This window comes from Sciurus carolinensis, chromosome 7 (genome assembly GCF_902686445.1).
Source record: "Sciurus carolinensis chromosome 7, mSciCar1.2, whole genome shotgun sequence".
Taxonomy (NCBI): Eukaryota; Metazoa; Chordata; class Mammalia; order Rodentia; family Sciuridae; genus Sciurus; species Sciurus carolinensis.
This window is the reverse complement of record NC_062219.1, coordinates 72,893,839-72,904,990: the sequence shown is the minus strand read 5'-3', so window position 1 is coordinate 72,904,990 and position 11,152 is coordinate 72,893,839.

The following is an 11,152-nucleotide window of genomic DNA, read 5'->3' as shown; positions in this document are numbered from 1 at the left end:
CTCGCCCAGGTTTTGTGAAGTTGTCCTGACGTGGCAGTCGCTTCGTGGCAGCCGGTCACCCAGCGGCGGCCGTCGGCCCGGCACAGCCCTCCGGGGATCTGCAGGATTGGGCGGCGCTCTCGCAGTCCCTTAGCTGCGGGCCCCGAGGCCGACCTTCGCGGCCTCCTGGGGTCCCCAGGCGTTCGTGGGTCTCGAGGAGCTGCGCGACGGAAGCGGCCCGGGACCTGCCCGCTGCAGGCGGGTCCCGGACCTGCCCCGGGAGCGCTCGCGGGTGGAGCGGGCCCGCGGGGTCCGTCGCGTGCGGCGCTTCTAGGTCCAGTAGCTGTTTGGGGTGTGGTGTGGGCTTACGTGGGGGAAGCCAGCCATAAGAGAATCGAGTAGGATTTTACAACGATTTTCCCTTTTAGACGTGGTAAGATGCAAGACACCGTTTTAAGCATTTCGAGAAATTTTAAAAATAAAACCTGTCCAAAAATCAAACTGGGAATCACATTGAATTTAAGTGAAAGCATACGAGTATGAAAGCTTAAAACACAAGGGACGCACTTCATTCTTCTTTGTTGGAAGGAGTGGGACCGAGAAAAAGGAGTTTGAGTTCAGAAGACTTGAGAGACCTCAGGATAGGAAAGGAGGGAGGAAGGGCCCGGGGTGGTGGAAAGACAGGAGGATTTCTAGGTGGGATGAAGACTTAATCAGATTGGTCAAGTTTCTGTTATATAGAAGGATTTTAAATTGGTTTGTTTCTTATTGTTCATCTAAAACTATAAGTGAATATCTTAGTGTCTGGATTTTACAAGCAGTCCTTTTGGTTTTTCGGTACTGTGGATTGAACTTAGGCGTGCTAGCAAGCCTTCTATTAGCGCTCCCACCCCACCCCCACTTTTTTCTGTATAAGACAGATCTTGCTAAATTGCCCAGGCCGGCCTCCTGTTTGCGATTCTCCCATTACAGGTGTTTGCTACTGCCAGCCCTTTGTAAAGAGTGAGAATGGGAGGAAAAAAGAAGTGAACTTTATCTAAATCAGATGGTATCTTTTAAACCATTCCATGGTGGTGTTTCTTGAATAGTTTGGTTGGTTCAAATAGGAAAACAATACCATACTCAGATGTACTGCTTCATTCACTCATTTATCCTGTTTTTAATCTTCAGATTGTCTTAACACTTGACAGCCTCTCCTGACACAGATCTGCAAAGGCCTCTGGTTTGTGCAGTAGGCCTTACCACAGCCAGGCCTGTCAAGAAGTTACTGACCATTTGATTGTCAGGTTGATCAAATCATCAACCTCTGGATTCAGTTTGCTTCTGGGGCTCTTCTTGCTTCTTCCTCTCCACACAAGGGGGGAGGATATTTTACTTTTCTTTCATTGTAAAAGCCACCATTACTAGTCTGCCCCTTGGGGGTCTTTTCTCCACAAGACTGGCTTAGTAGGTAGAAGCCAGTATAGCTTCTCCGTCCTTGGTTAAAAACAACAAATCTATTTTGACAGTTTAGTTATGGGTATATGTCAAAACTTAATTACAGTTTTGCTGCAAGAGCAAAGCCATTTCCAAATTTTCTGTAGGCAGAGACATTTACAGAGAAAAAAGCACTTGGATACAAAAAGAAGAGTAATTCTATTTAAAGAGCCACTAGATTCTTGACTGAGTCAGCTGGGAGGGAAGGAAGCTAGTTTCCCCAGAAATTTTAGACTTATCCAAAATTGCTTATATTTTATCAGGAACATTTATTTCTTCCTAGAAGAAAGTTATAAATTACATCAGGCAAGTAAGTTCTATCCCATATTTGGTATATTGGTATAATTTTTATTTTTCCTTCCCATCTCCATTTGCACCCCAGAGTAAGGTCTGGACTATAGTTTTTTAGCATCTACTGTGTAGTGTTATCAGGCATTCAACATAAATCTACTTATTTATTCTTGTAACAGCTATGGCAGTGGCACAGATTATTTATACTAATTTTAAAGATGAAGACAATTGTGGTCTCGAAGAAATCAAGTTATTCACTTTTCAGTTTTCAACTACAAGTTCTTATCCTTCTGAGAGAACTTTTTTAGATCTGTATTTACTTATTGATTTGAATACTTTGAAATCTATTTCATGGAGATTCTTAAAAGCTTCAGCAACTTATCCAGAAAATGAAAACCCTGATTCAAATGCAGTTCTTCAGACTCTGAAATCTGATTTTTTTTTTTCTACACCGAGAAGGAATCAGGCCATCTGTGTCACACCAGGCCTTTCCTTCACCATTTGGAAAGAGGGATATGTTTCTTAGAATTTCAGTGCTATTTTTCGGTCACATACTTTAAGATAGTTATTCTTCAGCATTAGAAACTTTTTAAATGATTTCTTTCCTTTTTTTTTTTGCAGTGCTGGGGATTGGGCCTTATGTTTGCGGGGCCAGCACTCTATCAACTGAGCTATATTGCCAGCCCATGACTTCTTTCTTCATCATTAAAACTTTGTGATTATTGTTCAGTATTTGGATTATGAACAAAATAGAAATATCCCATAATCCTTCTCATCAGAAATGGCTGTGATTGGGGCTGGGGAGATAGCTCAGTCGGTAGAGTGCTTGCCTTGTAAGCACAAGGCCCTGGGTTCATACCCCAGCACCCAAAAAAAAAAAAAAAAAAAAAAAAAAAAAAGAAATGGCCGTGATTTATATTTTGGTATATTTATCTTGAGCCTTTGTTATAAAGTATAGATATTTTAAGAGTTGGAATCCCATTTTAGATACTTTCTATACTAAAAATATTTGCTATCAGCTAACATGCTTACTTGTTTTACAATCAATGCTGTTATCACTGAGATGTATAGTATGAATTGGCTAATTTTATATCAGTATCTTCCTAGCGTAAAAGTTTAAAATGAGAAACAGCTTGGAAAGCCATATATGGTCTTAACTGTAACTATAAACATTTTATTAATTGCTTTGAATTCTTAGAAGTTTTTGATTTTTCAGAAAAAAAAAAAAAAAAAAAAAACCTACCAGAGTTTTTTTTCTTGTTTTTCCCCTAGGATTTCCTCTTTGGATTGGTTAATAAGAAACATAAGACATATTCCCACAGGGATGTGACTGGTACTGTAATGGAGATGTTGATTATGTCATTATCAGGGAAATGAGTTTAAATTCTGGTTACCTAAACAAAATGTCAGTAGGAAGGAGTTCTTCATTTTTACCGGTCCCCACTTACCGTATTGCAGGTTTATTAGTTGTGATTTTGCTTACCATCTATCTGGTGGCCAGCAGAGAGATCCAGGGGACAAAATCTTTTCATTTTTTTTTTTCTTCTCAGTTTCTGCAATAGTCATTCTATGATTTTGTGGGGGTTCTCTCTGCCACGTCCCGCGTGGAGGAGAAAAGGGTTAACTGCTGGAGGAGGATGTTGGTGGCTTTTCTATTACCCAATAATCTTAATCAACTCAATAAACACACAAGAGCCAATACTCTTTTTAAATGAGAGGGGGCATGACCAGTTCGGTCCGCATATCAGCTCTGGCCTCTTACAACAACTCATGCAACGCTCCTTTATTTATAATATATAGGTAAAGGGGGCCAGGACCCAGAGGAGCTGCTTCTGTGATGGACAGGATAGGGTGGAGTTAGGGAAGCCATTCTCTTAGGAGAGAAATTCCAGAAGGAGACAGGGAACACTCCCATGCAGTGCCACATGCTTCCTGGCAGTTCCTAGAAGCCAGGCCTCTGTGTCCCATGGCTCAACCTAGTCTGATTCTGCTAAATAAGGACAGCTTCCCACATGCTTTTACCTGCTTATTCAATTTTAATATTTTTCTAATATATTTCAGAAGAAAATACCAAGTGAGTATATTTGAAATGCAGTAGAGTACTCATACTAGTTTATTTATTTATTTACTTATTTTGGGTGCTGGGGATCGAACCCAGGGCCTTGTGCTTACAAGGTAAGCACTCTACCGACTGAGCTATCTCCCCAGCCCTCATACTAGTTTAGTAGGTTCCTTCTATCAGATGATTTATAGGACACCATTTCTCATTTTAAAAGATTTTTCCTATGAATAAGTAGAAAATGTTTTCTAAATACAATAATAAATGGTGTTTACAATTTGTTTTTGTTTTTGTACTGGGAATTGAACCCACCCAGGGTTACTTTACCATTGAGCTACATCCCCAGCCCTTTTTACGTTTTATTTTGAGACAGGGTCTTGCCAAGTTGCTTAGGGCCTTGCTAAGTTGCTGAGGCTGGCCTCAAATTTGCAGTTCTCCTGTGGCTGAGATTTTAGGCATGCACCACCACATAAGGCTATACAACATTATTTTTAAAAATTTTTACTATGGCTTTCTTAATTTATATCTTTTCTTTTGAGGCCCAATTTGCTAGGATAGCTTTGAATTGCCTGACATCTCCAGAATTTCAGCTTTTGGTATCAGGGTAAGGAAAAAGAAATGTATAGGATTATGCTTTTGCTTTATTTGTATGGATTATATTTATCATTCCCCCCCCATAATTTAAAGGTGCTTTTAAAATTGGTAACAAAAATTACAATACTTATCTTCCTTGCTCTTTAGTCCTTATGAACCCATGAGTCTGGCAAGAGTGATTTCATTTTCTAAGTTTAGCTCTATAGCTCTAAAGAAAACACCTGCAATTAAGATAAAATTGTCAGTTAGTGGGTGAGAAGACAGGCACCTCAGGATGTGCTAGCAGACAACTGGGACCCTATTGTGTCCTCCCTCTCTCCTGAGTTCCCTCCTAAGAGCTCTTTGGAGTACTTTTCCTCTGCCAATCTACCTGTGCTTTTTTTCTTGTGCCTCATAGCCTGTCACCCCAATTTGTCATTTTCCAGATCCCTTTTAACGTTTGCTGACTGATGAAATTTCATCACCCACAAACTAACCTGAATACCTTAAAACTTAGTTCCCCACAGTGAGAGCGATTTGTTTGAATAGAAATTCAAGAGGAGCATGCAAAATGACAAAAAATTTCTGAGTTCAATACTTTTAAACAAATTGATATTTTATTCACCACTACAGCATCCACAAACTTCAAACAAAAAATAATTCATAGACACATGAAACGTTCTTCACTCTATAGACAAAGGTCAGCTTATAGATGAATTATGGAACTTCTTACAGTAATTTAGCCACAAGGCATTTGGGGCAATATTATTAATATCTTTAGACAAGCAACCCCACACTGCTTCCCATTAAAATGCAATTTACTACTATAGGCAAACTGAATAATAACCAATTCATCAACTTCTAAAAAGCAGCCCTGGACTTTCCTATGCCTTATTCTTTAGCCCTACACAACCAAAAGCTGCAGGTATGCCACAATCAATCTGCCTTCTAGCATCCTATGAGAAAATACTGGGGCCAATTTAACTTCCCTGGGGGATTTGAAGTTAGTTTTAGGTGCGGATGTTCTTAAATAGTAATACGTACAATATATGCCAGAATAGGAAGTGAAATTTTTCCAAAAATATAATTTCTCAGAAAAGCTGCTTTATACTTTTGTCTTTGTCCTTTTTAAACCAAGTACTCTTCAGGAAGACATGATGTCTTGAAAGAACCTGAAGTGATGGCAGTTTTCAGTTATAAAACTCGCCCAACAAAATTGGGGAAAAAAGGCAAAGACATGTTTATTAATTATTCCTGAGGGTAGGAGCTTGTTGAACACATATTGGAAGTTATTATTAGTAGGCTTTTAAACAATCATCAAATAAAGAAATATGAGAAATACTCATTTGTGGAGATTGCAAATATGTAGTAAAAAACAAAAAAACTGTCCTGGGCTGAGAGCATAGCTTAGTAGCCAAGTACTTGCCTAAAATGTGCAAGGTCCTGGGTTCAATCCCCAGCAGTGGGTGGGAGGGTAGAGGGGGAGGCTGTCCTAACATTTAAGGAATGGTACTTGAGATTCAATACACTCCACAGACAACAACCTACTCAATTTAAAGCTTGTTCTAGCTTAAATAACTGGGAGAAACTTGTTAGATTGAAACCAGGACAAAGGACAGATAGTGTAGATAATGAATGATTAAGTCAGAAAGGATCAAGGCTGACTCAAAAGGAAATAAAATGCTAAAACCTCCAGAACACTTCCCTCTCCTCAAAATCTGTTGCCAAAGTTACCTGGCTTCTAAGGAATTGTTCCTCCCAGCAAGGAGTTAATGAGTATTACCTTGGGGGGTTCCTTTCCTGCCTTTTCAGATATGGAAAATAGGAAGATGCACCCCCTGGACTGCTCTCTTCCTGCCCTTTTGGTTCTGCCCTTTTGGTCATTGGGCCTAGGTGGGATGGGAGGAGGGGGATGAGAAGAAAGGAAACCTAAAATCTATAAAAGGGGCAAGATAGGGCTGGGGTTGTGGCTCAGTGGTAGAGCACTTGCCTGGCATGTGTGAGGCCCTGGGTTTGATCCTCAGCACCACAATTAAATACATAAATAAATGTCCATTGACAACTAAAAAAAAAAATTCTAAAAAAAGAGGGCAAGACACCCCCACTCCCTCAGGCATCAGCTTTGGACCCCCTCCTGTCTTGAAGAGTCTCTCTCTCTCTCTCTCTGTTCTTTAAATAAAACTTTTAGCTCTTGCCTTGGCATTTCTCAGGTGTTTTATCTTCAACACTGGATCCTGATTTTCAAAGCTGATTTCAAGATCACAAAGAATGTTTTTCCAAAGATGATAAAGACCTAGCTGTAGAAGATGCATATGAAGAATTTGAATAGAATTGTTTGAGAAAAAAAATTTTTAATTAATACCATTTTGTATAATTTGTGATATTAAATATGAATATGTAAATATTCAAATTAATGATTTAGTCTATTAAATAGACTAAATTAAGTTTATATTTAAATTGTAGCTTAAATAATGTATTTAAAAAATACATTATTTAAATAATGTAATTTTCAAACCTGCATCAAGTTGGAAAAAGACTGTAACACCTGAGATAGATATATATCTATGCATGTATACATATGTATAGGTATTGAAAAATGCTGCCGAGTGATGGTGCACACCTGTAATCCTAGGGAGGCTGAGGTAGGATTCCAAGTTCAAAGACAGCCTCAGCAGCTTAGCAAGACACTGTCTCAAAAAATAAGAGAGCTGGGAATGTGGCTGTGTGGTTAAGTGCCCCTGGGCTCAATCCAGTACAAAAAAAAAAAAAAAAATGCTCTTCTAAGTGATTCCAATCCTCATCTCCCACTATCTCCCTTCCCCTTCCCTTTAAGAGCATAGAAAATAATGTCTCCCAAATTAATTGCCTAGAGTGCTCATTTAAAATACAGATTTCTAGACCTCTCCCTCGAGATTCTTAGTCAAGAAGATGGGGGCAGGTATAGGAATCTGCATTCTGAAGCATCTAGATGATTATTGGAGCTTTAAGGTAAATAGTATTTGCACTAGTGACACTACTTCTTGCACACTATAAACCCCCTTTGAATTCCTTCCTCTGACACTGAGATGGAAAGACAAACCTGACTGATATTTCCAGGTTAGCCCCTTTTTCACACTGCTTTGAAAGGAGGGGAAACAGAAACCTAATTACTAGTGCTACTCATAATGATCTCTGAGTTCAACTAACATATATGTTAGTTCCACATTATTTTCTAGTGGCAGAAGGCTGAGTATTAAAGGGAAGGCTTAGCTCTCTGCAAAGTCAAACAGAAAACTGGTGGCTGTCTGAGGGACATGGGCCATAATGGAAATAGCCAAATAGAAGTAGCTTATAGGTATGGAATTCTCCACCATGGTGGTGAGAGTTTGCTGGGACTGTTTATTGCTGTATTGCAGTTGAGCAATGTCACAACAGGGGGCCCATTCACAAAAGAGCCCTTAGTTTTATGACTCTCCATTTGGGGAGATTAGAATCACCCCACTTGCCCCGAAGCTTATTAGTAAAGATTGAGGACATAGGATGTTCAAGGTCCCAGGCAGCTGGACACCAGTTAAAGTCCTCCACTCTGAAGAGCTTGACTAGCTTTCTTTCATGGAGAAGTACAAATAGTACAAAAGGACCAACTCGTGGATTCTTAATACTAATACTAAATAAGACCAGTTTCTTCTGAATCAAGAAAGGATCATAGGAGTTAGAGTTGAGTTCATGAGTCACTAAACTCTAAATATGATTAATTATCATAATATGGTCATGGAGAGCCTAGAGCAAGCATGATCTCCTCAGGACTACAACCCCTTCTACCCCTTACCCTACTACCAAACATACAAATACATCCAAGGATGCACAGTAAAAGTAAAAAGCTCTAATAAACACTGTAGAAACCCTTCATCAAGTGAAAGAAAAAAAAAACAACCCAAGGACTTACTCAGAATTTTCCATTGTTAAGACCTTAAATAAAGGAAGAACAAAAATATTTTAGACTGGAAAAAAAAAAATCCTTTGGGTATCTCTGATCCAGTCAATGTGTTCGCTCTAGCTCTGTTTTAGGAACTGTGGTTATGAGTTGTTTGTGGATTGTGAGATTTTTTTTTTTTTAAAGGAAATGGAAGAGAAAATACCAGATGTGTTGCATGTGAATATCTTATGAGATTTAAAAAAATAATATGTGTAAGTGTGTGTGATAGTTTGCAACATGAACTATATTTATTGTGGTTCACAACAGGTTTAAAATGGATTTCATAAAGGGTCAACTCCTACAGTTCTCTCCCAGGACAGTTTTACATGGCATTCAAACATTGCTTCAGGTGTAAGAGTTCACAGTTCACATGGACATTCTTCTTTTTGAAATAGTTTATTTTTTTTTAAGATTGAGGGGCTGGGGATGTAGCTCAGTTTTAGAGCACTTGCCTAGCAAGCATGAGGCAGATCCAATACCCGGTATTGCCAAACTCAATTGAACATGAGTACCAGACTCTATCTCAGTTTCAACTGCTAAGTCACTTATTGAACCAAAAATGCAATAATATTCTAAAAGACTATTAATTGGTATTTACGGAGCTAGTCTTAAATTTGTTTTTTGAATTTTTTTTCTTTTTTAAATCATGGAACTTGATTGTTCCTTGGAGGAATAATATGATACAATTTGAAGTATCTTTAAAACTACAATAGGGCTATTAAAAATATTTTCACTTTATCATGACTGTTAAGGAAAATTGCAAAAATACTGATAGAATAGAAATAAGATCACAGCCTGAACTTATCTGTCATTTGTGATAAAAGTAGACCTTTCAAGGATTCTGTAGGATAAGCCTGGTACAAACTAAAATAACACCCAGGCTTTCCAACTTCTACATAATCTAAAGAGCTCTGTATCTGCCCTATATCCATCCTATCATCAGATTCTTCTCACATCCACTATTCCTCATGTCAACATATTAAGAGAATGTAAGCTTTCCCCTCAGGCAATACACATTCTGCTGGTACAAACAGACTGAAAAGACTAGAAACAGTAAAAACTTTTTATTAAATCTAATTCTGGTAATGATAATGATTCACATATGTTAAATTAGCGAAGTACGAACATTAAGATAACTTTCAGAACTTCACTCCTTTAAGATAATTCACCTCTTAACAAAGAACAGCACTACTTCAATAAACATTTTTTTCTTTTATGGCCTATTTCTTATAGTATATTTAGTCTTACATTAAATTCATATTAAATATAGCTATTGATCTGATATCAATTGACTTCTTGGATATCAGTTGTCACTGTCCTTGGTTTCTGCTGGAGAATGGTAAAGTCCTACACAACTGCAATTCTGAAAACTGTAGTCCCACAACTCAGAAGGCTGAGGCAGGAGGATTCCAAGTTCAAGACGAGCCTCAGCAAGTTAGCAAGGCCCTAAGCAACTGAGCAAGAGCCTGTCTCAAAATAAAAAGTTTAAAAGGGCTGGGAATGTAGGTCAGTGGTAAAGCATTCCTTAATTCAGTCATTCAAAAAAACAAAACCAAAACACAAAAACCAAAAGATAGACCCTTATAAGGACATAGCTAAAATTAGGTTATTTTCTATTATTTTTAGAAATTAAAATCCTTTCTATCTCTGGTATCTATTTCATATCTGGCATCCTTAGCTATTTTACCACCAGTGGTTGGCATATAGTAGTTACCCTATTAAGTATTTGTTGGATGAGAGAAAACTGTAATTTCCCGTAGAAAATGATATACAAAGAAAGAAAACTCATGGCTCCTTTTATTTGCTACACACTATATGGGCAGTTTGTCCTGCTTTGTCGGGGCAGGATGAGCCAAGGCTGGAGAGGTCTATAAGGAACAGGGAGACAGGGTCTTGCTAATTTATTAAGAAGTTTGGACTGGTACCTAAAAGTAATGGAGAGCTACTGCAAGGGTGTGAAAAGGTCAGTCTGAGTCTTGTGTGCAGAATAGAAAGGATGGTGAAGTAGGCACACTGGTGAAGCAGCTGTTGAGGTCTAAATGAGAGGAGATGGAGAGAAAACATATTTAACAGACATTTATTAGACTGAACTGAGAGAGTAGAGTAAGTGACTGTAGGAGGTGAGCAGGAGGGAAGAGTCAAGAAAAAGGCCCAAGTGTCTGACAGGGGTCTAGGAGGACCCATCTTCACCCATCACTGCAGGAGATTTAGGAAAAAGGAAGCCAGGTTTAGACACAGAATGAGACGCTTCTTATAGAAGATTCCAGCAATTTAAAATACAGGTCTGAACTTGAGAAAAGATTAGGACTGAAATGAACCTTTTTAAATTTTAATCCCAATGTTTCATTTTCTCTAAGTGATTTTTACATATGCTGTAAACTCAAGGTAAAATGTTAAATGCAGTTAAAACCAAAGGCTTATTCTTTTTTAAATTTTTTTCAGTTTAATATACTATAACCTATTAGAAAACCAAATGGTTACAAAAGGTATTTAAATTTTCTCTTGATATTTAAGCATCTCTGTTATCTTGGGCATTAGTTATTTTAATGTATTAGGAAGAAAGATGCATAATCTGGTTGAATATCTTCTGAGTTAAGTGCATTTAGAACTGTTCTTATTGGTTGGTTCTATAAATATGCAAGAGGAATACATGTAATAGGTGTTTTTTTTTAAATATCACAGCACTTTAACTCATGCAGCAGTAAATCCTAATTTCCAAATGCTCCCTTCATACTTGTGAAAGGAAGGCTTTTTAAGTGATGCTTTATAAAGCTGTTTATAACTGTAGTGGAGTGAACTCCAGGGTCTGATTCCTGGCC